At 37.4% G+C, this 27,655-nt stretch overlaps 1 protein-coding gene and 1 long non-coding RNA gene across 3 annotated transcripts in view; one reads left to right on the top strand and one right to left on the bottom strand.

Moving 5' to 3' along the window:
• HPSE2 (heparanase 2 (inactive)) overlaps nucleotides 1-27,655 on the top strand; it is a 740,027-nt gene that overhangs the window by 538,385 nt on the left and 173,987 nt on the right. The window lies entirely within an intron of this gene.
• LOC125148415 (uncharacterized) lies at nucleotides 765-27,141 on the bottom strand. Its single transcript, XR_007145537.1, has 2 exons — nucleotides 27,035-27,141; nucleotides 765-854 (listed from the first exon to the last, which is right to left on the bottom strand). It is a non-coding gene; the product is annotated as an uncharacterized LOC125148415 (long non-coding RNA).

The raw sequence follows: 27,655 nt of genomic DNA, 5'->3' as shown, positions 1-27,655 counted from the left end.
CCATAAGGAGAGCATAAAGCCTCTACTCCAGACAGGGCAAAATCAGTGGTATCACCAGCAGCAGCAATCTTCCTTTGCTTAAGAAAACCAACCTAGTGAGGGAGCAGTCTATGGTCTGGTGGAACTCAAAATCTCAGGAAGGACCTCTAAATCTAAAGAGATTTCCCAGATCCTTATCCACTTATCACAGGAGCCAAATCTCTAGTGCTGTTTCTTTGGGTATAGGGTACCTTTTAAGGTAATCAATCCTTTTATAATTCTGATGAAAACTATACATTTTCTTAGAAAAATGCATGTGTATACCCTGAAATACACACACAGTTTTAGACAAGATTTCAAGGCTGTTATGGATTCCTTGAAGCCCATCCTTGGACCTCATAAGGAATCCAAAGACCCTATGTTAAGAACTAGGTTTGGACATCTCTTCCTCCTGCCCTCACACCACACTACTAACTCATGCCCCCAAGTCCTCATTTAAAATGCTTTTAAAGTAGAACACATAAAGGCCCAACGATCATAATGTAAATTAACTTATTCTTGTGTAACAAGAGACAGAAAAGTGTTGTGGTTCTTTCTTAGTCCCTCCTCCATTACTTCACATAGTGTTTTGTATGCGATTAGTGTTCACTAAATCATGAGAGAGAAATGGAGAAGACACACGGAAGACACATATGACTATCTGAAGACATTTTATCTTATTTTATTTTTCCTGGGCCAGAGTTTGGGTGTGAGAGAACAAAAGGCACCGAAATGTTTGTCAAAGATCATGATCCATACAGTTTTATGAATTTCTCCCTCAGATTCATGGGATATTTTTAGCTGGCACATTCTCCTTCCAACACTCCTGGGAATATCTGTAAGAACAAAGCATTTTTCCTGCAGTTGTACTAAGAATTTTAATTAACAGAAAACAACACACAGCCCAAATATCAGATTTAGTGGACAGATTGCAAAAAGATGCCGATTAATCCGGCACAACCTCATTTTTCAGAATCTATTCAATTAACAGTTGCTTTTTGCTCACTTGCTTCTGTACTCAACTTCAGTTTTCCAAGAGCTACACTGTGAGTGAGTTTAGCAGACAGACAGGAAAATCCTCTTGACTCCCTCCCAGTCTCATCACTTCCTCTTCTCTCCCCTCAGTGCTGTCTCTACCTCCCTTTACTCAGATTATAATCATTTACTGCCTCCTGGAACCCTCAAGTCATGTGGTAGCTGTTGCTTGTCTCCTGTGCTCTCTGCCCAAGGCACACACATTATTGAAGTTACAATTGCATTGTCTCCAGGAGGAAGGGAATTGATATATTTTTGTAGGAAATTGTTATTTTATTTCACTTCTTTACTTCTCAACTTCTTTGGAACTCTTAGAGCTTCTCAACCCACTCAATCTTCCCCAATGCCCTACCCAATTTTATTTCATTGTTGAATCACTGTCTTTTAAATTGTTGTATTGTTTTGTAGTACAGAAGAAATACCATCCTACTTGAAATCCAGAGATCTTAGGTTTCTACCTATAATCTGCTATTAACAAGTTGTAGAGCCTTAGGCAAATCAATTTAATTTTTCTGAGCCTTCACTTCTTCATCTGTAAAATGAGGGTAACATCATATACCTTGTAGCATAATTGTAAGAGAAAAGGGAGATAACACGTTAAAGTATTAGGTTGAGCCATATAAAATTGCCAACGTTGACTGTTCTTGACCCACAAGAAGGGCAATTTCGTGTGGTTCAACCTAACATCAAATACAGACCATTGTAAATGGAGGACATTTGACAATGTTGAATGTGAATCTGTCTCAACTGGGAGAAAAGTGTCACAATGATAATACAGGGTTGTTTTTCAGAGACCTTCCCCGATCACACTGTAAAATACATGCTTTACTCCTGAAGCACACCTTTAACAAAGTGGTATGGGGAGACAGTTCACGTGAACTGTCTCCCCATACCTTGCCCCTGAGGATAAACCAACTCGCCCTTCCCACCCAACTCGCCCCTGAGGATAAAACACGAAGTTTCAAGGGGTGCCTGGGTGGCACAGTCGGTTAAGCGTCCAACTTCAGCCAGGTCACGATCTCGCGGTCTGGGAGTTCGAGCCCCGCGTCGGGCTCTGGGCTGATGGCTCAGAGCCTGGAGCCTGTTTCCAATTCTGTGTCTCCCTCTCTCTCTGCCCCTCCCCCGTTCATGCTCTCTCTCTGTCCCAAAAATAAATAAACGTTGAAAAAAAAATTTAAAAACAAAACAAAACAAACAAACACGAAGTTTCAAGGCCACGGTGTTTTCAGGATCTCCAGAAAAGAATAACTTCAATTACAATACCTTTAAAGTTTTCAACAGTCTTACCAAAGTTAGATTGTTATATAATTAATAAAAATTATGTATAGCACATGTATTAAGAGTATTGTTCCTGGAACTCTGCTTTTGGTCAAAACAATATTATTTTATCTTGTAGATGATGAAAAAGAGGTTGTAAAAGGTTACAGCATTTAATCAGTTTATCTTTATCTATAATCAATGCTTTTATTATCTTCATATGTAATTATTTTATCTTTGTTATCTTTATTATAATTATAACTTTGCTTATAATTTATTATAATACATCTCTACTACTTTATAATTTATATTTATCATTAATTATATAACCATTTAGTATATGTAGTTACTAGCAGAGCATTTATTAGAATCGAGGTTTCTAGAATTTCATGTCTTCTTGTATTTCTTTACTCAGTTGGACACATATTTATTGAGTACCTGCTAGTTGACAGCTCTGTGCTCTTTCTGTTTAGTCCTGTGGTACAGTTTACTGGTTTGTATGCCAGTCGTGCTCTCCACCTGTGCCTGGGTTTACCCTGGAAAGGTCTATCTCTGAAGTTGTTTTAAGTCTGTGAAATTAGGTGCTTAAGCAGAGTCACCTCTAGGTTCCATTTTAGTTTTAGATACAATTCTAAGTAGAAGCAAGACAAGTAATTGCCAAATGTCACTATAATAATGATGCTGCTTTTTCATATTCCACCCAAAGAGGTGAAATAAGCATCTGTAAATGGATTGGAAACAAGATTGGTTCACTGTCTAATCAATTTTGTGGTGACACAATGAGGTACTTTGTAATCAGGTATTACATTTACATTGGATTGAAGTAAATAAGGAGGTGAAGTAGAAGATAAAAGAGCAGAAGAACAGGAACAGGAAAAAGATAGGAAAATGAAAACAGTAGGGAAATAACAATGCCCAAGTGTGCTTGCTGTCTTTATCTTTTGTCTCTGGTAGATTGAAACTGTTGAAACTATTTACGGTGCATTTTCTAAAAGGGCTTTTATTTTTGTTAGCATTCACTAGGAGGACAGTTAAAGGGAGAGGAAAAGTGGGAATGCTAAAAACAAACTTACCCCTTAAAATGTGACCAGTTTTCCCACGGCTAAGCCTGCCTTTAGTATCCACATTAGGAGATGTTGGATTTGGGGAGAAATGCCACCTCCTTCGTATTAGCTGGAAATGTACCCACCTCTGGTGGTCCAGAATGAAAGTTTTACATGTCCTAGAATGGTTTTTTAAAAATTAAATCGCTGGCTTACTTTATGTCCTCAAGTGGTAACTTAATTAACTAAAATGTGAAAAATCAAAGAGGCAGGAAATGATTATATTTCATGCAGGTCCCAAAAGCAGTTAGTGCCAACTCTTCTAATGTCAGTTGGCCATCAACCAGCATTTCAGGGCCAGCTGGCACTGTGACTAGTGCCTCTATGCCATGTATCTCAGGACCCCAGAACCTTCACAGTTAATTGACACACTTCTTGAATATTCTCATTGCCAAGGGCCCCAGGCTTGTACTTTTAGAGCCTTAGACATAAACTTTACCACCTGACTACTTTTAGAGCCTTAGACATAAACTTTACCAGCATGGTTTATCCCTTGCAGGGCTGGCTTCATGGCTTTGTGACCTATGCAGTCACTGAGGGCTCTGTACTCAGGACGGCCTTGCATTTGGTTTAATGCTCTGTGTCACCTTTGAAATTCTTAAACAAAGGATCTTGCATTTTCATTTTGCACTAGACTCCACAAGTTAGGTAGGCAGCCCTAATTTCTTATAACCATTTTTAGCCTTTTGTTGTTGTTGTTCTGTTTTAAAATTTTTATTAAAATGCTTGACTTTGTTGGGATTATTATCAAATATCTATCCAACCTGGTATAGCAAGGGGCATGAAGGAATAAGAAGTTAATGGCATGATTTAGTGTGATTCTGTTCTGCTTCCAAAATTTCAACCACATTCCCCTTTCTGACTATTACTTCAGGTTAACCTTTCCTAAGTTGTTTTTACTTACAGAAACAGCCCTTTGCTTTCTTCCTGATGAAATTAATAGCTATCTGTGTCACATACTTTATTATGTGCCTTGTACTTCATGTTTATCATCTCACTTAATCCTCACAACCACCATGGAATGTTGCTACTGTTTTCCCCTTTTTAACAATGAGGAAGGCAAGGCTCAGGATTTAAAGCTACCTCGGTCTGATTGTTTGTTTGCATCCCCAGTATCCTGTTACTTGAATGTCCTTTTTTATGTAAGACCAATATTTAGTTCTACTTGAGTCCTCTCTGAATGTCTCTCAACCCTGACCTCTTTCACTTTCTTTGTCTTGTCTCCTATCTTTTCTCATATTCTTGTTAATTTTTATTCCTCAGCTCTTACTCTTCCTCAGCCTGGACTCTCTTTCTTACTCGCTCTCTAGTCCCATTGAAAATTCTTTTTTATTTTAAGGATTTCCTCTACATCCTTAATATTTTCACAAATAATCCCTCTGCATTCTCACCTTTTGCAATTTTATGACTCTGATATCATGTCCTAAAGAATTTTGTAGGGGCACCTGGGTGGCTCAGTCGGTTAAGTATCCACTCTTGATTTTGGCTGGAGTTATGATCTCACAGTCCTGAGATCCATCAAGCCCCACCTCAAGCTCCAGGCTGGGCATGGAGCCTGCTTAGGATTCTCTCTCTCCTTCTCCCTCTGCCTCTCCCCTACTCACACTCTCACTCTCAAAAAATAAAAAAAGAATTATGTAAACCAGGCATCACTGCAAGAAAGGATTAACTATTTTGCGTACATTGTAGAGAATATTATTCTCCAAAGTAAATGAATCAGTTACAGCAGTTTTAGTATCATAGTCATTGCATATTGATTGATCACTCAGCCAACAAAGCAGATTAGATGATGTAGAATTAATGGCTTTCCTACATTAAACTTATAAATATTTATCAAACACCCCTGCATACTAATATTTTTTAAGAAAATGTAGTTGTTATTAGCATTCAATTATTTAAATTCATTCAACAAAGTTCCTATTGATTATATTTAAGAACATTGTATACCTGGCCTACTGACTCTCACCTAGACTGTCAATAATCTACTAACTAGCTGCCTCTTTTCTCCCTGCCCCTTTTCTATCTTACGTCCCAGGCCCTTCCAATCAGTTGCCAGTTGTTTGTTTGTTTGTTTGTTTGTTTGTTTGTTTGTTTTGAGAGAGAGAGAGGGCACAAGTGAGCAAAGGAGCAGAGGTGGGGGTGGGGGTGGGGGTGGAGAGAATCCCATGAGGGGCAGAGAGAGAGAGAGAGAGAGAGAGAGAGAGAGAAAGAGGGAGAGAGAGAGATAGAGGCAAGGCTCACCAGAAGCAGGGCTTGAGATCACCAGATGTGGGACTTGAACACCTGAACTGTGAGATCATGACCTGAGCCAACGTCAGATGCTTAACCGACTGTGCCTTCTGGGTGCCCACCAGTTATTTTTCTAAAATACTATCTGGTTATGTCATTCTTATGTTTAAAAACAGTGATTCACTTGGTGTCTATTTAATGAACACCTACTATGTGCCAGACATGTGATAGACACTAAGAATACAATAGAGAACAAAATAGGCAGAAGAACTTGCTGTCATGGTGATCACATTCTAAAGATAACTTCCCATTTTCTCCTTGGTAATGTTAACACTTTAGAACAACATACAGAGTTTATCATAATCTAAATGCCACTTAACTTTTCAGATCTGCCCCTCTCTGTTCTTCTACCTTTCTTACCCTGGGGCATGTTGTGCTCCATTTGGGGCAATGGTTCTTTTTCCACAGCATGCATGTTCATATAGTGCTATTTCTTCTCCCTGGGATGCCTTTCTTTCCCTTCTCTATCTTACAAAATCTTAGCTCTCCTTTATTTATTTTTATTGTTTTAATTTTATTTTTTATTTTTTTAAATTTACATCCAAATTAGCATATAGTGCAACAATGATTTCAGGAGTAGATTCCTTAGTGCCCCTTACCCATTTAGCCCATCCCACCTCCCACAACCCCTCCAGTAACCCTCAGTTTGTTCTCCATATTTATGAGTCTCTTCTGTTTTGTCCCCCTCCCTGTTTTTATATTATTTTTGTTTCCCTTCCCTTATGTTCATCTGTTTTGTCTCTTAAAGTCCTCATATGAGTGAAGTCTTATGATTTTTGTCTTTCTCTGACTGACTAATTTCACTTAGCATGATAGCCTCCAGGTCCATTGCAACGTAGTTGCAAATGGCAAGATTTCATTCTTTTGGGTTGCCGAGTAATACTCCATTGTGTAAATATATACCACATTTTCTTTATCCAGTCATCCATCGATAGACATTTGGGCTCTTTCCACACTTTGGCTATTGTTGATAGTGCTGCTATAAACATGGGGGTACATGTGTCCCTTTGAAACAGCACACTTGTATCCCGTGGGTAAATGCCTAGTAGTGCAATTGCTGAATCGTAGGGTAGTTCTATTTTTAGTTTTTTGAGGAACCTCCATACTGTTTTCCAGAGTGGCTGCACCAGCTTGCATTCCCATTAGCTCTCCTTTAAAGTTAAGTTCCCATGTCACACTTTCAACTTCTTTAGTAAGCCTTTCTTAACTAATCTACCTCCCTCAACGTAGTAACTATTGATTTGTAACTTCCTCTTTCCCTTTCCTTTCTTGCTTTTTGAAACTGGAGCTTGTTCTTAAGGACTAAATTTAAAGATTCACAGAAAAATAAAAGAAGTAGTGGGCAGTACTATATTATTTGAAGATTGTTTATTCTCAATCAGTTGATTATCACTGGATGATATAGAGGGGTATTAGACAAGGTCCCATCTAATAAGAAATTTACAATGTAGTAGGGAACATACAGTTCTTTACATGAAACTATAGCAAGAAATACAAAAGAGTAAATAATGGAGTGCTAATTTTGATGCCCCTAACTCCAGGCAAGAAATTAATGACCCCATTTTACAAGTGGGGTAAGTAAGGCCCAAAGAGGTTATGTGGGCTACTCAAAGTCATGGGACCAAATAGTAACAAGACAGACCAGAACCCAGGATTTTTCCCTCCTTGTACAGAACACTTTGTCCTACACTACCATCATTCAATCCATCACCAAATCCTCTTAGTTCTACTTTCAAAATATATCTAGATTCCAAACCCTTCTAGCCATTTCCACTACTACTACCAAAATTCAAAACAATTTTTATTTTTCCCCAGACTATTGCAAGATCTCCTTGTTCTTCCTATAGCTTATTTTCAATAAGCAGCTAGAGGTATCCTACCATTTCTCTGCTCAAAATCCTTCAGTGTCTCTTCATCTGACTTAGAACTAAAGCCCTTAAGTTGACTTACAGGCCCAAGTTAACTGGCTCTCCTACTACTACCCTCCTACCCCCTGTGCAGTCCTCCTCCCTTGCTTACTGTTCCTTGAATATGACAGTCATGTTCTCATCTTTGGTGTTTGCATTTGCTTTTTCCTTTGTGTACAACACTCTTCCCCCGGAAATCTGCACGACTCTTATTTCTTTCAGGACTCTGCTCCAATGTCTGCTGACCAAAGTGGCCTTCCCTGGCTACTTTGTAAAAGAGCAATTTTCCCCCAGGCCAATACTCCTTGTAACTCCTTTATCATGCTTTATTTTTTTCTTCATAACATTTATCCCCACTCTGACACATTTATTTATTTTTCCCCCCTTCTAGAATGTAAGTTCCGTGAGAACAGAGGCATTAATTCGTCTTACTCACTGGTATATCCCCAGTACCTAGAATGGTCTCTGGTACATAGTAGATCCTCAATAACGAATTGAATGAGAGAATGAAAGGATTATTGGTGAAGACTGGTGGCCTAGTCAAACTGCTTTCCAATGTGCCCGGAACATGCCTTATGTTTTCTTGACTCTTAGAATGTCTAACATTCACACCTCTGCCATTGCATCTGCTCATCCTTTGTGACCAATATTAATTCTCACATCCTCTGTAAATTTCAAATGACCTTCATCTGTCTCTAACCTCCTGTAGTTAGCATGGGGCAATTTATTTGACAACTCATCATACCTTAGTCTCTTCAATCTTTTCTTTGGAGTTCTTTGAATCTTTTAAAATTTATTTTACAAGTTTATATTATCTTCCTAGAGAGATTAGTGTTTAAAACAAGCTGTTCAAGCATGTGCTAGATGCTGATGATGCAGATGAGGTCCAAAGCCATCTGCTGGACTTCCTCTTGTTCTCTCTTACTTGGGAAAGCCTATCTTTTTTTCTACTCAGGCCTTCAACTGATGGGATGAGGCCCACCTACATTATAGAAGACACTCTACTTACTCAGAGTATACCAATTTAAACGTTAATCTCATCCAAAAATACTCAACAAGTTAACACATAAAATTAACCATCAATATCTGAAAAAAGTCACCCCATTATTAAACAAGTTTGTGAAAGCCTGGATTAATTACTTTTTGTTCATTATGGTCTTCTCAGAATCTAGTTTGGACTATCAAGTTGCAGGGTGTACACCCTTCGGGACTAGTGTTCCATGCATATACTTTGGGAAAATGCTAGACTGGGGTGCCTGAGTGGCTCAGTCGGTAACTGTCCTACTTCAGCTCAGGTCATGATCTCCTGGTTCGTGAGTTCGAGCCCCGCATCAGGTTCTGTGCTGACAGCTCAGAGCCTGGAGCCTGCTTCAGATTCTGTGTCTCCCTCTCTCTCTGCTCCTCCCCTACTCACACTCTGTCTCTCTCTCAAAATAAATAAATAAATAAATAAATAAATAAACATTAAAAAAAAAGAAAATGCTAGACCAAATGGTCATTAAGATTTTTTCCATTTCTAAAAGGTCAAAATACTAACTGATTGCTCAAGGCCACATGGCTGCATAGTATTAGAGCTTAGAACAAAACTTAGTTCTCTTAGAAATCCATTGCACAAGGCTATTTATTGCAGCTTTGTTTGTAATAGCAAAAGATTGAAAAGAACTTAATGGTTTATAGGAAGGAATTGGTTAAATGAAAATCATGGTATATGCATGGTATTATATACCATATAGCTTAAAAAAGAAAGAGGACGTTTTTTGCATACTAATATGATACAATTCCCAAAATGTATTATTTAGGTGAGAAAAAGAAAGCTAACAACAATGTATCTAGAATACTATCTTTTGTGTAAAAATGTGTGCGTAGAGAAGAAGTAAATATATGTTTTACTTAACATTATTGATAACAATTTTTTTGCCTCCTAGGGAGAGATTTGGGTCACTAGGATATAGAGGTGGGAGGGAGGCTTTTCACCATACACCCTTTGTTCCTTTTGATTTCCAAACCCTGTGAATCTAGTACCTATTTAAACAAAACTTGAATAAATGAAAAGCAACTTCAAGTGATTATAGTGAAGCAGGGATGTGAAAACTACTGGTCCATATGTTGTCCTCCTAGACCAGAACCCCTTGAGCCTTCCATTATTCAAGTTTTATCATGCTACCTCCAGTGACTTTCCTTATGCATCCTTTGAAAAAGATAATTATGCTCCCCTCCCTTTCACACAGGCTTATGATTCCCAAGGCAGTACCGGTACTGGTTATTCTGTGTCTCCCAGACCCAATACAACCTGGGAGGAAGGCTGTATCAGGGCAAAGAGGACCCAGGGAATGGCTAGCAGCCAAAATTCAAGGTGGGCATGCCAACACGAGCCCTGGTCTCTGGTGCCAATTCAGTGCACTCCTTCCTTGCATTTCAACCTTCTCCTCTGGAAACTTGGGATGATAGGGCCTGACTTACTTGTATCATGAAAGTTTTGAGGTTCAAATGAGACTATAGATGAAATGTGCTTGGCAAACACAATGGGTTCCATATATATGGAAATGAGAGATTTATTGTGGAGAGTAAACTACTACAGGTACATCTATTAACATGACAGTAAAGCACCACTGTTCCTGGTGACTGCATCACCATTCCTCATAAAGGAAGCAGAAAGTGGCCACGTCTTATTCAGGCTCTGGAATCTGAGTGTATAAGAGATATTATGGGGAAGCTGAAGCCCAGAGACACTGCTGATGCCAGGAATTACCTCCCCTGTTCAAATGAGTTCACTTGCCACCCCACTGCCAAGGTCTTTCCTGTGGCCAAGAGAGGCTATGGTGTGTAAAGGGTGACTTTTAAAAGCTGCATTTTTAATAGGGGTGGAATAATTTTAGAATTAGAACATGGAATTATTTTCAGAGGGGTTGGAAGGAAGCCCAGTAATGAGTTGTATGACCTTGGACCAATGATTTACCCTCTCTGGGTCTCAGTTTCCAAGTCTGTAAATGAGAAGGTCCTTAGGACCATGTAGTTCTTTCCAGTTCTAAAGTGAGAAAACTACCCAGCAAAACTGGAAAAAAGAAAACAGAAACCCTAGACATTTGTGCAGTTCTTCACTCAAATTGTCATCAAATTTAAAAAATAAATTTGCAGTGAGAAAATAGTGCTGAGAACCTCTGCAGGATCAGCTCTGTCTTGTTCATTAATACATGACCATTCTTTGCCCCTCATGTGTACTTCAATTCGATCTGCCCCACGAGCAGCACTTCCTCTTTTCATTGAGACAAACAAATAAATAACCAGTCTAGTAGCCAAGAATGAAATTAGTAGCAGGCAGAACAAATTAATTTTAAAGACTCTGCAACCAAATTTTAATTGAACTCATAACTTCCCTGTTCTTAGCCCATAATGCCTCACAAGTACTCAGTGGAGTTGGCCACATCTAGCTCCCAGGGAAGAAAATGCTAACAGTTGGCATCTATTGTCAGCTCTCCATTCCACCCTTAAAAAAGAACCCATTTCCTTATAAAATTTCTATTTCACTTTGGCCTGGGTTTTGTTTGTTTGTTTTCTTTAACTTTAAAATTTTTTGTGTAGAAGTTTGTTCCAAGGAGACTCTTTATTGACTCTTTTTCTAAGATGAGAGGGTGGTTTATTATAAATTAAAGAGCCATTCATAGGGTCCTCTGACTGTCTTATTTTATAAGTCTGAAATAGCAGCAGAAATGATTATATGAAAAATTACTGTATCCATACTCATAATTAATAAGTATTAAAATGTTTTAAAGTTTCACTTATGATATTTTTATATAAAACGAAACATCACAGATATGAAATTGAAGTCAACCTGTTCTGCTAATTAGTCTCATGAATTCCCAGGGATAACCACTTATGTAACTTTAGATTGCATGCTGCCAGACTATATTTATTTTTATATTTTTACTAAAGCCAGGAAAATCTCTAAAGTATCTATTGTTTTGCTTTATGTGCTCTAAAGATGTACATAAATTATATCATTGAAAATTATATATAATTATATAAATATGAAGTAAAAAGCCTGCTTATTCTGCAAATTGCTTTCTTTGCTCAACATGTTTTTAAGAGCTATGTGTATTATTCCATATACATTTATTTCATTTATTTTCTCTTCTGTACAGTATAATGAAAACCATTTCCTATCATAAGATCATAACGATTTATTTTTTCCTTAGATTTTTAAAGCTTTTTTAATGCTTAGGTCTAATTCCATCTTGAATATATTTTTATTTATGAATATGAATTAAAAATCTGATCTCATAATTTTCTTCATCTAGTTTCTGTGCATTTGGATAGATTAATTACCAAAGATCTTACAGGTTTGCTAGTGTTGTGAATGTCATCTTTTTAATACATTTTCTAATTAGTTGTATTTAGTATTTGAGAACACTGTAGATTTCATATGTTCGTCTTTTAAGTAGCTACTGTGATAAATTTTATCACTAGTTACCAAAATTTTTCAATGATGTCTTTTAGATTTTCTATTGCAAATAATGATACATTTGTTTTTTTCTTTCCAATAGCTGTGTGCTTTTCTTTTTCATTTTTATTTTTTGAACTAGTTAATAGACCCCTTCAATACAGTGTTAAATGGTAAGGACGGTAGAAGGCATCCTTGTCTGTTCTTCAGTTGAATGGGAATGACTTAATTTTCATCATAAAGTATGTTTTCTCTGGATTTTTGGTATACGGTCTTTATCAGGCTCAGAAGATTTAACATCCGGGTCCATTATTAGAGTGGTTTTATTTATTTATTTTTTAAGTAATGGAAATTGCAAATTTTCTTCCACTTTTTTTTTGATCCCCAATTGAATTTTTAAGAAAATAGTTAATAGATTTTTTTAGTACATTTTTAGATTTACAGAGCAATTGTTCATAGTACATGGAATTCCCTATACCCTGCCCATTCCCACTTACTACTCCCCACACAGAGTTTCCTCTATTAACATCTTGCATTAGTGTGGCACTTTTTTTTTATGGTTAATGAATCAATATTGACACATTATTCTTAACTGCAGTCCATAATTTAAAATAAAACTCACTCTTTATAAAGTTCTATGGGTTTTGACAAATGCATAAAGACACAGATCCACCATTACAGTTTCGTATGGAACAGTTTTAATGCCGTAATAATCCTCCAGGTTCCACATGTGCATTCCTCCACTCCCTCCCACTGAATCTCTGGCAGTTGTTGCTCTTTTAACTGCTTCTGTTTTTTGCCTTTTCCAAAAATGTCATGTACTTGGAGTCACACAGTATGTAGCCATTTCAGACTGGCTTCTTTCACTTGACAATATGCATTTAAGATTCTTCCATGCCTTTTCTTGGCTTGGTTGCTCATTTCTTTTTGTCACTGAATACTATTCCTATTCCACTATATGGATGTACCACAGTTTGGTTATCCATTCATTTATGGAAAGACATCTTGGTTGCTTCCAGTTTTTGGTGATTATGAATAGGCTGCTATAAACCTTTGTGTATAACTTTTGTTCTGTTTTGTTTTTATCTTTTATTTTCGTTTGTTTTAATTTTTCAAATGTTTGTTTATTTTTGAAGGAGAGAGAGACAGAATGTGAGCAGGGGAGGGGGCAGAGAGAGTGGGAGACACAGAATCCAAAGCAGTTTCCAGGCTCTGAGCTGTCAGCACAGAGCTCAATGCAGGGCTCGATCCCACCAGACTTGAGATCACAACCTGAGCCGAAGTCAGATTCTTAACTGACTAAGCCACCGAGATGCTCCTGTTTTAATTTTTTAATTATTATTTATTTTTATTAAAAAAATTTTTTTTCAACGTTTATTTATTTTTGGGACAGAGAGAGACAGAGCATGAATGAGGGAGGGACAGAGAGAGAGGGAAACACAGAATCGGAAACAGGCTCCAGGCTCTGAGCCATCAGCCCAGAGCCTGACGCGGGGCTCGAACTCACGGACCGGGAGATCGTGACCTGGCTGAAGTCGGACGCTTAACCGACTGCGCCACCCAGGCGCCCGTATTTTTATTTTTTAATTTACATCCAAGTTAGTTAGAATATAGTGCAATACTGATTTCAGGAGTACAGTCCAGCGATTCATCTCCAATGTATAACACCCAGTGCTCTTCCCAACATGTGTCTTCCTCAATGCCCCTTACCCATTTAGCCCATCCCATCACCCACAACCCCTCCAGCAACCCTGAGTTTGTTCTCTATATTTAAGAGTCTGTTATGTTTCATCCCCCTCCCTATTTTTATATTATTTTGGCTTCCCTTTCCCTACGTTCATCAGTTTTGTATCTTAAATTCCACATATGAGTGAAGTCATATATTGTCTTTCTCTGACTGACAAATTTCGCTTAGCATAATACCCTCTACTTCTATCCACATCATTGCAAATGGCAATATTTCGTTATTTTTGAATGCTGAGTAATACTCCATTGTACACACACACACACACACACACACACACACACATCTTCTTTATCCATTCATCTGTCAATGGACATTTGGGCTCTTTCCATACTTTGGCTATAGTTGATAGTGCTGCTATAAACATTGGGGTACATGTGTCCTTTTGAAACAGTACACCTATATACTTTGGCTAAATACATAGTAGTGCAGTTGTTGGGTTGTAGGGTAGCTCAATTTTAATCTTTTGAGGAACCTCCATATTGTTTTCCAGAGTGGCTGCACCAGTTTGCATTCCCACCAGTAGTGCAAAAGAGTTCCCCTTTCTTCACATCCTCACCAACATCTGTTCTTGCCTGAGTTATGAATGTTAGCCATTCTGACTATTGTGAGGTGGTATCTCATTGTGGTTTTCATATATATTTCCCTAATGATGAGTGGTGTTAAGCATTTTTTCATGTGTCTGTTAGCCATCTAGATGTCTTCTTGGGAGAAGTGTCTGTTCATGTCTTTTGCCCAATTCTTCACTGGATTATTTGTTTTATGGGTGTTGAGTTCGATAAGTTCTTTATATATCTAGGATACTAACCCTTTATCTGATTTGTCATCTGCAAATATCTTCTCCCATTCTGTTGGTTACCTTTCAGTTTTGTTGATTGTTTCCTTCCCCGTGCAGAAAGTTTTTATGTTTATGAGGTCCCAATAGTTCATTTTTGGTTTTGTTTCCCTTGCCTCTGGAGACATGTTGAGTAAGAAGTTGCTGCGGTCAAGGTCAAAGAGGTTTTTGCCTTCTTTCTCCTCTAGGATTTTGATGGCCTCCTGATTTACAGTTAGGTCTTTTATCTATTTTGAGTTTATTTTTGTGTGTGGTGTAAGAAAGTGGTCCAGGTTCATTTTTATGCATGTTGCTGTCCAGTTTTCCCAACACTATTTTCTGAAGAGACTGTCTTTATTCCATTGGATAGTCTTTCCTGCTTTCTCAAAGATTAGTTGGGTATATATTTGTGGGTCCATTTCTGGATTCTCTATTCTGTTCCATTGATCTGAGTGTCTGCTTTTGTGCCAGTACCATACTGTCTTGATGACTACAGCTTTGTAATACATCTTGAAGTCTGGGAGTGTGATGCCTCCAGCTTTGGTTTTCTTTTCATGATTGCTTTGGCTCTTTGGGGTCTTTTGTGGTTCCATACAAATTTTAGGATTATGTGCTCTGTGTGAAGAATGATGGTGTTATTTTAATAGGGATTGCATTGAATATGTATATTGATTTGGGTATTAGACATTTTCACAATATTTGTTCTTCCAATCCATGAGCATGGAATATTTTTCCTTGTGTGTGTGTGTGTGTGTGTGTGTGTGTGTGTGTGTGTGCGCGCGTGCTTTGATTTCTTTTATAAGCTTTCTATAGTTTCCACTGTATAGATTTTTCACCTGGTTAGGTTTATTCCTAGGTATTTTATGGTTTTTGGTGCAATTGTAAATGAGGTCAATTCCTTGATTTCTCTTTCTGTTGCATCATTATTGGTGTATAGAAATGCAACCAGTTTCTATGCATTGATTTTAAATCCTGCAGTTGGATTTAAATGGATCAGTTCTAGCAGTTTTTTTGTGGTATCTTTTGGATTTTCCACATAGAGTATCATGTTGTCTGTGAAGAGTGAAAGTTTGACTTCCTCCTAGGAGACTTGGATGCCTTTTATTCCTTTGTGTTTTCTGATTGCCGAGGCTAGGACTTCCAGTACTATGTTGAACAACAGTGGCAAGAGTGGACATCGCTGTCGTGTTCCTGACCTTAGGGGGAAAGCTCTCAGTTTTTCCCCATTGAGGATGATATTAGTGATGGGTCTCTCATATATGGCTTTTATGAACTTGAGGTATGATCCTTCTATCCCTACTTTCTTGAGGGTTTTTTATCAAGAAAGGATGCTGTATTTTGTCAAATGCTTTCTCTGCAACTATTGAGAGGATCATGTGGTTCTTGTCCTTTCTTTTATTAATGTTATGTAACACATTGATTGATTTGTGGATATTGAACCAGCCTGAATCCCAGGTATAAGTCCCATTTATAAATCTTTTTATTGTTGGATCCAGTTGGCTAATATCTTGTTGAGGATTTTTGCATCCATGTTCATCAGGGAAATTGGTCTATAGTTCTCCTTTTTATTGGGGTCTTTGGTTTTGGAATCAAGGTAATGTTGGCCTCATAGAATGAGTTCAGAAGTTTTTCTTCCATTTCTGTTTTTTGGAACAGCTTCAAAAGAATAGGTATTAACTATTCTTTAAATGTTTAATAGACTTCCCCTGGAAAGCCATCCAGCCCTGGACTCATGGTTTTTGGGAGATTTTTGATTACTAATTCAATTTCTTTACTGGTTATGGGTCTGTTCAAATTTTCTATTTGTTCCTGTTTAAGTTTTGGTAGTTTATATGTTTCTAGGAATTTGTCCATTTCTTCCAGATTGCCCAATTTATTGTCATATAATTGCTCATAATATTCTCTTATTATTGTTTGTATTTCTGCAGTGTTGGTTGTGATCTCTCCTCTTTCATTCTTGATTTTATTTATTTGGGTCTTTTTCTTTTTGGTCAAACTGGCTAGGGAGTTATCAATTTTGTTAATTATTTCAAAGAACAAGCTCCTGGTTTCATTGATTTGTTCTACTGCTTTTTTGTTTTGTTCTGTTTTGTTTTGTTTTGTTTCAATAGCATTGATTTCTGCCTTAATCTTTATTTTTTCCCATCTTCTGCTGGTTTGGGGTTTTTTGTTGTTCTTTTTCCAGCTCTTAAAGTGTAAGTTTAGGTTATCTGAGACCTTTCTTCCTTTTCTAGGAAGGCCTGGATTGCTATGTACTTCCCTCTTATGACCACCTTGCTGCATCCCAGAGGTTTCAGGCCATGGTGTTATCATTTTCATTGACTTCTATGTACTTTTTAATTTCCTCTTTAACTTCTTGGTTAACCCACTCATTCTTCAGTAGGATATTCTTTAATCTCCAAGTATTTGTTGTCCTTCCAAAATTTTTTTGTGGTTGATTTCGAGTTATAGTGTTGTGGTCTGAAAATATGCACAGTATGATCTAGATCTTTTTGTATTTGTTGGGGGCTGATTTATGTCCCTGTATGTGATATCTTCTGGAGAACATTCCATGTGCACTTGAGAAGAATGTGTATTCCTCTGCTTTAGGATAAAATGTTCTGAATATATCTGTTAAGTCCATCCCGTCCAGTGTTTCATTCAAAGCTGTTGTTTCCTTGTTCATTTTCTGCTTAGATGATCTGTCCATTGTTGTAAGCAGGGTGTTGAAGTCCCCTACTATTATGTTATTATTGTCAATGAGTTTCTTTGTTTGTGATTGATTTATATATTTGGGTTCTTTTACGTTGGGGGCATAAATGTTGACAACTGTTATATCTTCTTGGTGGATAGACCCCTTAATTATGATATAAAGCCCTTTATCTCTTGTTACAGTCTTTATTTTAAAATCTGAATTGTCTCATATAAGTATGTCTACTCTGGCTTTCTTTTGTTGACCATCAGCATGACAGATTTTTCTCCATCCCTTTACTGTCAATCTGAAGGTGTCTTTATGTCTAAAATGGGTCTCTTGTAAACAGCATATAGATAGATAAGATGTTTTATTATCCATTCTGTTTCCTTATGTCTTTTGATTGGAGCGTTTAGCCCATTGACATTTAGAGTGAATACTGAAAGATATGAACTTACTACCATTGTGTTGCCTGTAGAGTTGCAGTTTCTGGTGGTGTTCTCTGGTCCTTTCTAGTCTTTGTTGTTTTTGGTATTTTTTGCTTTGTTTCATCTTTTCTCCCTTCATAGAGTCCCCCTTACAATTTCTTGCAAGGCTGGTTTAGTGGTTACAAACTCCTTTAGTTTTTCTTTGTCTGAGAAACTCTAGCTCTCCTTCTATTTTGAGTGATAGCCTTGCTGGATAAAGAATTCTTGGCTACATATTTTTCCAATTCAGCACGTTGAATATATCCTGTCACTACTTTCTGGCCTGCCAAGTCTCTGTGGATAGATCTGTTGTGAACCTGATCAGTCTTCCCTTATAGGTTAAGTACTTTTTTTCCCTTGCTGCTTTCATAATTTTTTCCTTGTCTATGTACTTTTTGAATTTGACTATCATATGTCCCATTGATGGTCGGTTTTTGTTGAATCTAATGGGAGTTATATGTACTTCCTGGATTTTGGTCCCTGTGTCTTTCCCCAGGTTACAAAATTTCTACTATGATTTGCTCCCATAAACCTTCTACCCCTTTTTCTCTTTCTTCATATTCTGGGACCCCTTTGATTTGACTGTTGTTCCCTTTCAATGAGTCGAGTTCTCTAATTCTTATATCATGATCTTTTGCCTTAGTTTCCGTCTGTTTTGTTTTTTTTTTTCTGTTTCATCATTCTCCGTAAGTTTGTCCTCTGTATCCCTAATTTGCTGCTCTGCTTCATCCATCCTTGCTGCCATGGTACCATTTGAGATTGCACCTCAGTTATAACATTTTTAATTTCATCCTGACCAGATTTTACTTTTTTTATCTACACAGAAAGAGATTCCATGCTTTTTTCAACCCCAGCTAGTATTCTTATTATTGTGATTCTAAATTCTGGTTCAAACATCTTGCTTATATCTGTGTTGATTAAGTCCCTAGCTGTCATTTCTTCCTGTTCTTTCTTTTGTGGTGAATTCCTTCATTTCATCACTTTGGGGGAAGTAAAAGAATTAATAAAGTAAAAAAATTAAATTAAAAAAATTATAAACAACACACAAAAAAACAAATGAAGCTAGATCCTAGGTGTGTTTTGGTCTGGTTGTTGAAAGAAGCTTGATAGAAGAGAGAAGAAAGGGAAAGAAAAGAAAAAAAGAAAAAAGAAAAGAAAAGAAAAGAAAGGAAAGGAAAAGATAAGATAAGGAAAACATTAGAATATTTTTAAATGTATACAATAAAATAGAATAAAATAAAATTAAGTATGTAAAATATACTAAAAACTTTACAAAAATATAGTAGACAAAAGTAAAAAAAATCTTTTTTATACAAACAGAAAATAAAAATAAATTTTTTAATCTTTCTGTATCCAAGAATAAGAAAAGAAAAAACATGAAGAGATGAACCATCGAACAGAATGAAATCTGAACAAAATTACATCCAGTTTCCCCTGGAAGTCAAACTATGAAGCACTTTATAGTCCATACACTAAGCAGTGGGAGAGACTTGTGGTCGTCCTCTAGGGCTTGGTTTGTGCCTTGGACAGGACTTGGTGTAATGACTCTGTTCTCCACTAGGTGGAGCTGCTTAGCTTACTGGGGTGGTTCAGCTGTCATGTGGCATGCCTACCAGTGTAGGCACATCTGCAGGGGAGGTGAAAATGGCATCACATAGCTTCCTAGTCTCTAGCATCACAACACTGTGCTCATGACACCAGCAACCAAGCACCCCTCTTTGTCTCCAGCTTCCATCCACTCCCTGCTTCTACACTGTCCAAACCAAGTTGTCAGTCTGCCATGTGGGCACCTCCTTCCCAAATTTTATCTCAAATGGGGCTGTTTCCAAACCCCTCATTTCTGAGGCCCCTGTGGCTTGAACCCACTCCGACCCTCTGGGAGAGGGTCTCAGCAAGCAATGGCCAGGTGCCGGCCCGCCCCCCCCCAGAACACTTATGCCACCATGCCACTGCAGAGACCAAAAGACTGCACCTGGGTGGTAGCCCACCTCTGAAAAATTTCCCATGATCATGTAGCAGCAGCATTTCAGGGATTATGGTAAGTCACAACACACATCTGGAGCCAGGCTTCACCACCCCCTGACGTCTTTGTTCCAACACCAGCAAAAGTGGCTGTAATTTGGGGTCCCCTGGGACCTTTGCCTATGGGTAGGCTGCATGGGCTCTAACACATGTCCTCCTGGTAGAGGATCCGCCTCTCCCGGTGTGGCCCAAGGACCACTCAGACCTTCCTCTCTGCTCCTGGGGATTTGCCCTTCCCGCTTCCCATCAGAGCACCACCAGGTATTGAGCTGTGGAGTTTCTGACTCTGCACTCCTCTGTTTATAGAGTCATAATGGTAATGAAACTTTCTCCTTTCTCCTTTCTCCCTTTCTTGTTCAGTTCCTTGCACATGTTTCCACTCTTTCTTTCTCTCCAGCCGCTTTCAGGGGGAGTGCTTTTCCTGTACACTCCCCACTGTCTCTGTCTTCTCTCTGCAAGCAAAAACAGCTCCCCACCCTCCATGGCTTCTCTCTCCCCCAGTTCACCTCTCTGATCTGCATACCTGCAGAGTTCTGTGGTTCAAGTGATGCATATTGTTGTGTTAGTCCTCAGATCAATTTTCTAGGTGTGCAAAATGGTTTGGTGCTGATCTAGCTGCATTTCAGGGATGAGAGAAGCAGAGAATTTCCATACTGCTCCACCATCTTGGCCCCTCCCTCATTTCTCTGTATGTCCAATTTATTTTCTGTATCTATCAAGATGATCCTGTGGTTTTTCTCCCTTAATATGTTAAGATAGTATATTGTATGGACAGTTTTTGATATTGAACTATGCTTTTATTTATAGGATGAACCCTATCTATACTGGAGTGTTTTTTTTAATACATTGCTGTATTCTCTGTGTTTATATTTTTTTTAATGTTTATTTATTTATATTAAGAGAGAGAGTGTGTGACCAGGGGAGGGACAGAGAGAGAGAGAGAGGGCGAGAGAATCCCAAGCAGGCTCCAATCAGTCAGCACAGAACCCGACATGGGGCTCTAACCCATAAACCATGAGATCATGACCTGAGCTGAAACCAAGAGTTGGACACTTAACCAAGTTACCTAGGCATTCCCTCTGTGTGTTAATATTTTATTTAAAATTTTTGTTTCCATATTCATAAGCTAAATGTTCCTGTAATTTTATTTTCTTTTACTGTTATTACTGCCTTCAGAATCAGGGTTCTAGCATTCTAAAATGGTTTGAGTAGTTTTCCTTTTTTGTCTATCCTTTGCAGAAATGTATTTAATATAGGGATTGTTTTTTCTTTAAGTATTTTGTTAACTTGTTTATTGAGAGCTTCTAATCTGGCCATGATGAAGTAGTTTGTATTGGACTGACCCTCCTACTAAAAACAACTCTAAAAGTTGATCAAATAATAAAATAATCTTTTGAAGGCACTGGACTATAACCAACACAGGGAGACTTGAGGGGCTGGTATCCTTAAAAGAAGGAAAATTCATGAAGTGAACCCCCTAGAATTTTTCCTAAAAATATTTCCATATTACAGCCTAGGGAAATAGAGTTTAAGCAGCAACAGCATTCTTATTAGGCTGGGAATTCAGAGTTAGAATTTGGGGCCATCAGAGTGGCTGGGTATTAAAGGGCAAAATTCCAGAGAAGAGCAAAACACAGAGAAGGAGCCAAAAAATGTGACAAAATTTCCACAAGTCATGGGCCACTTCTTCAGCTGCATGTACAAGTATACATGTACCCCTAGAAACCAAGCAAAAACCAACACCTGAGAGGCTAACATGCTGCACAAAGATTTCAGCAACCACAGGGTGATAAAGAAACCAATTGGAGCTCAAGTCCTGTCAATGTGTAGAGGCTTTAATAAAGTCCCCTCATTTTTAGCTGTGGCTCTACAAGGCTTATACCTTAGAAGTAATGACTATGCCGGGGTGCCTGGGTGGTTCAGTCGGTTAAGCGTCCAACTTCGGCTCAGGTTGTGATCTCATGCTCTGTGAGTTTGAGCCCTGCATCGGGCTCTGTGCTGACAGCTCAGAGCCTGGAGCCTCCTTCCAATTCTGTCTCTCTCTCTCTCTCTGCTCCTCCCCCGCTCACACTCTGTCTCCCTCTCCTTCAAAAATAAATAAACATTTAAAAAATTTAAAAAAAAGAAGTAATGACTATGCCTTAGAAGTAAGGACAGTATCATAGAGTAAGGCAAATGTGAAATAGACCAAACCTACTAAATAAAGCCTTAAACCAAGCTTCAACAGAATCAAGGTAATCTGCTGGTATTCTATATCCTTTCCAGAAGAAAACATAACTGTCTTTGGAGAATGGAAAATCATCCATACCCTTAAAATTTTTTCATTTGTAACATCTAAGATCCATTTGAAAATTATAGGCATGCTAAAAAATAGAACTAAATTGTATGTACATACTCAGGTGAGCTTGGAATTTAAGTTACCAGACAAGGAACTTTAAATAACTCTGATCAGTATGTTCAGGAAAATGTGAATGAAAGATGAAAAGTAGAGAATTTTAAAAGAGAACTGAAATCTGTTTTACAAAAATCAAATGCACGGTCTAGAAGTGCAAACATATCTGAAATTAAGAACCCTCTAGAGGTGTTTACCAGCAGACAGGTTATAACAAAAACAAAAACCAAAACCATACGATTAATGAACTTGTGGCCAGATTAATAGGAAATATAACCAAAATGAAGCACAGGGGGAAAAAAAGAATGGTGAAAAATAAGTGCATGGAACAGAAGGGATACAGTCAACTTTTACTATACCTAGAATTAGAGTATCAGAAAAAGAGGAGAGAATGTAACAGAAGCAAGTTTTGAAGACAATGACCAAGAAAATGTCACAAATTCAAGAAGCTCACATCTTCAAAAAGTTAACCATAGAATTACCCTATGACTCAGCAGTTCCATTCCTAGTTATATACCGCAATGAATTTAAAACAGGTATTCTTCAAACTGTAACCAAGTGTTCTTAAAAACAAATACTTATATGGAAATGTTTATAGCAACACTACTGACAATAGCCATAAGGTGGAAGCAGTCCAAATGGGCATGAATGTATGAATTGTGTAAACAAAATGTGGTATTACCTGTTTGATGGAATAAGTACCTGATACATGACACAACATGGATGAACTTTGAAAACATTATGCTAAGTAAAAGGAGCCAATCACAATGGATCACATATTGTATGGCTCCATTTATATGGAATGCCAAGAATAGGCAAACCCCTGGGGACAGAAAGATTGGTGGTTTCTAGGGGCTGGGGAGAGGGGGGAATGGGAATTGACTGTTTAATGCATATGGGGTTTCCTATTGGGGTGAAAATGTTTTGGAACTAGATAGCAATGGTGGTTGCACAACATTATGAATGTACTAAATGCCAACGAATTATAAACTGTAAAATGGCTAATTTTATGTTATGCAATTTTGCCTCAATTGAAAAACATTTAGAGAAGAAGCTTATTAAGTTACAATAAGGATTCATTCATACAAAGAAAATCACACCTGAATAAATAATAGTTATACTGCTAGAAAGTAAAATTAAGTTTTTACTTACATTTTTACATTACTTAACATAATGTTTTCAAAGTTCATCCATGTTGTGTCATGTATCAGAACTTATTCCATCAAACAGGTATACCACATTTTGTTTACACAATTCATCCATTCATGAATATTTGGACTGCTTCCAATTTATGTCTATTGTCAATAGTATTGTTATTGAAACAAAAGTCATTTTATTATCTTCTAGTTTCTATAGTTTTTATTGGTAAGTCAAATGTGGTAATATGATCACTTTTTTGGAGGTAAAGTCTATTTTTTATTTGGCTGCTTTTAATATTTTTGCTTGATCCATACCTCACACCATGAACAAAAAATATTAATTCAAGAGAGATCACAGGCCTACATGTGAAGGATAAAACAATAACACTTCAGAAGAAAATAGTATATGCTCATGACCTTGAAGTAGGCAAAGATATCTTAAGTAGGACATAAAAATCATTAACCCGGGAAAAAAGATTGAATAACTGGACTTCATATCAGTCAACAATGTTCATTAAATTAAAAAAAAGAAAGATGCCATACAAGAGTGGAAAGACAAGTCACAAACTGAGAGAAGTTATTGGTCATGTAAATATAACAAAAGGTTTGCATGGGGAATATATAAGACATTCCTCCTAGTCAATAAGAAAAGAGAGTGAATTTGATCTTAAAAAAAAGCAGAAGACATGAACAAGTGCTTCACAAAATTCCCTGTTTCAGGTATGAAGCAACCCTCTGAGATTTCTGATATAAGATGTGGCCCCCAATTCCTGCCCTTGTGGCCAATGCCTGATCCAGGTTCTCTTGATTCTATTCAATTACCATTCTGATTTTGAGTCCTTATTTACTGCTACTATTTGGGACTTTCCTTTCATTTCAAGTTTAGCTAATAGTCTTTGTTTTATTTGTACAGCATCTTTACATATTTAAGATCGGAGCAGGGATTCCTAGCATACACTCAGTCATGTGCAATTACTTAGAAGTCCAAATTACATTTTTATGAAGTCAGTTTAGATTACAGTGAGTGATATCGCCTTGAATTGTTTCTAGATTCAATAATTTATATTACTATAAATTATAGTGCACACAGTAGATTAGAAGAGTTCACAGAAAAGAAAGCTATTTAGAGTAGGAAGAGTGAAATAAAAAAATATGGGGGTTTATACAGCTGCTGGAAATGAGTATTGGAAGGCCAAGTGTATTTTGAGCACCTTCTTTGCTGCTTGATCTTACTTTGAACACTTGCTGTTTGTCACTAGGGACCAGGTGGGCTTTTGTTTGTTTTATATAAGCAAAGTATCTAATAATTTATCATGCTCCACTGATTTGCAAAGTTTGGATCTACTCACAAATCATATTACCTGGGATGATGGTTAAAATGTAGATTCAGGGGCTTTGCCCAGGGTCACAGAATCTACATTTAGCATACTTTGTGTGATGATGATTCATATACTTATGTATGAAAATCATTACAGATAGGTACCAGAGCTAGGTATGTTAACCCGACTAATGGTGATTGTAAATAAACTGTGGGAAACCTGGCTGATAATGTTTAGTTCAAGAGGATAACTGGTAGTTTTCTAGTGTTAGAGAATTTTAATTGTTTGGGGTGGCAGGGTCTAGCAGCCTATGACCTGAAGGACAAATCCAGCCCATCATGGGTTTTTGTATAGCCAGTGAGCCTTACAAAATGCTATTTGCATTTATAAATACTTTTAAAAAATCAGAAGAAGAAGAAGAATACTTTGTGATGTGAACATTCTATGAAATTCAGATCCTAGTGTCCATCAGTAAAGTTTTATTGGAACATACTTATGCCTATGAAGTTATAAATTGTCTATAGCTGCTTTTGCATTACCAAATAAGAGTTGAGAAGTGGCAACAAAAACCAGATAGCCCCAAGGCCTAAATTACTTATTACCTACCTTTTTACAGAAAAAATTTGCAGGCCCCTTGGCAAAGCTATAGGCCTTCATGTACTATGTAGGCCTGTCAATCTCCCCATAATCCTAAATCAGCCTCCACTTCTCTATCAACCTCTAACCCTCTCCCCTCCTGCAACACTCCACACACACCCTGACAGAATGTCCTGCAGTGAATCTCTGGACTGCCTTCTTCATTGTGAAAGGAGAAAACAAAACTTCCCTGTTCTCATTCAGAAAGATCCCTTAAGTTCACTTACCTGTGAAGTATTCTGTGATCTTTGGAGAAAAAATGTTCTGGAAAGATCTGATTATATTAATTCAATTCCTACCAACTCTTGGGACCACTTATGAGAGCCAGCTCTAGCCCCAGGAAAACATAAAAATGTCTAAAAATTCTTAGAAGGGGAAATCCATTTACAACAAACTAAAGGTTAATAGATTCATGATTCAACCTCAAACTATATTATATCAAATAAAACATTTGACCTGACAAAGAATAGAGTGTTTTTAAAGTTGCTAGGAGAATAGGACTTCCTGAATTATTTGATAAAATTAAAGATGGATTTTGGAGAAAAGAAATAAAGCAGAAAATAAGACTAAGGGGCTTTGCTTTGCTTTGTATATATAGAGGACTAAATACATAGTTTATAAATTGAGTGTCTTTTCTTTTCTCACAGCTTCTTTCAGTCTTACTTCTGGTCACTTTTCTGTCTAAATCGAAAAATGAAAAAATAAATAATTGAGGAAATAAGAGTAAATAGAAAATTTAGAAGAATAATAAATCAGTGGGAAAGATTAACATTCTAAAATATGTATCAGCTGGTTTTATTCTCTTGTTAGTGATAGGCTACAAATTTGTTCTGTGCTTCTAAGTAGGTAGCCAAAGCAAAGTAGAAAACAAAAGATAGTAGTCATAAGTCAAAAACTAAACTAATTTTTCATGAGGAACATCGTTTTCCTGTTACTAAGCCTTGAGATAAATTTTTCTGGTAGGTCCTTATAAAAAGTCTACCATGTGGTGATATGGATACTGTTTTACACACACACACACACACACACACACACACACGACACTTTTTTCTATCCTATTCTTTCAAAGGCATGGATGCAAAACCCACATTAAGGAAAAACCATAGCATAGGGACTGAGGCAATGCAAAACAACAGTAATTTCTCAATCTCATCCATAAATGAGAGTGTGAAAAATCAAACCCAAATAGAAAACTTACATGAGACCTTTGGGCAAGTCATTTTCTTTTGATTTGCTCATATGTTGGATATATCCCTGTATACATTTTTTGGACAATATTGTATGAAAATACAATTTCATTAATATTAACTAAAATAGGATTCTCATATGTATTGAGAGGACCCCAGTGTTATTCCACTCTTTGTCAAAGAGGAGTCGTTGATCCTTGAATCTGGAAAGGGACTTAGAAATAATTTTGATCAAAATGGCAAATATGTGGCTTCATTCCCATGGCAGACATGACTAATTGATCACATTAATACACTGATTCACAATACAAGGTAAAGGGAAGGCTATTTCTCAACACCACCGTTAATGCTAGTACTGCCAAAAATCAGTGCTGGCCTATAAAATAAGAATATTTTTAGTGGACTTCTGGTTTTAGCCCCAGCATGGAAAGAGCTTAGAAGTTTTTATTTTCATTCATTCAACAAGAAAAAGCTGAAAAATTTGAAAATGAATGACTTTTCTTGGACCCATCAGAGAATTAAGATTGTAGGGCAAACCACCACCCTGAAAATCTGAAAAACTAGGTGAATCCAGGAAATCACCAAAATTTGCTTACCTGGAACAGAAAATGCTGAAGCCACAAACCTGTAGGAACACTTTAGTGGTAATTTTGATGAATTGTTAGAGACTTAGTGTAGACTAGCTTGAGAGTGGAGGCTATAGTCTCAGCACCTCCCCCCCTCCATACACCCCCCCCCAACACACACACATACATACCTTTTGTGGAATCCAGAATTTTCTAGTAGTTCTGGTAGGGGGAGGGTAAGAGTAATCATTATGAAATAGGACCAGAACATTCTCTCTATAACAAAAGCCAGCTCTCCAAGGGGAAAAACATAAACAGAACCTTATCCCAACTGGGGGAGGAATCCCTTTCACTGTAGCCCCTTTTAGCCTTTCTGTCTCCCCTAGAGGTAAAAAGCTATTCCACTGGAAAAAATTGTGAAGTTTATAGCCCAGAGATATAGACCCACTAAAAGACTAAGATTTACTTATAAAGTTAGAGAATACTTTCTTTCCTCTGTAGTCAACCACCTCACAAATAGGGTTCCAGTATAACAGTGAATTATAGCTGAAAAGGCTGAAAGATACAGACTCTCTGAGAAGTAATTAGGGAAGCCTGAAGTCAAGAGAGGACAATAAACAAGGACATTAGAGGAATTCAAAGCCTCTGGTA

Source organism: Prionailurus viverrinus, chromosome D2 (genome assembly GCF_022837055.1).
Source record: "Prionailurus viverrinus isolate Anna chromosome D2, UM_Priviv_1.0, whole genome shotgun sequence".
Classification (NCBI taxonomy): domain Eukaryota; kingdom Metazoa; phylum Chordata; class Mammalia; order Carnivora; family Felidae; genus Prionailurus; species Prionailurus viverrinus.
Note: the sequence above shows the minus strand (reverse complement) of the source record. Positions and strands in the feature narration are given on the sequence as shown.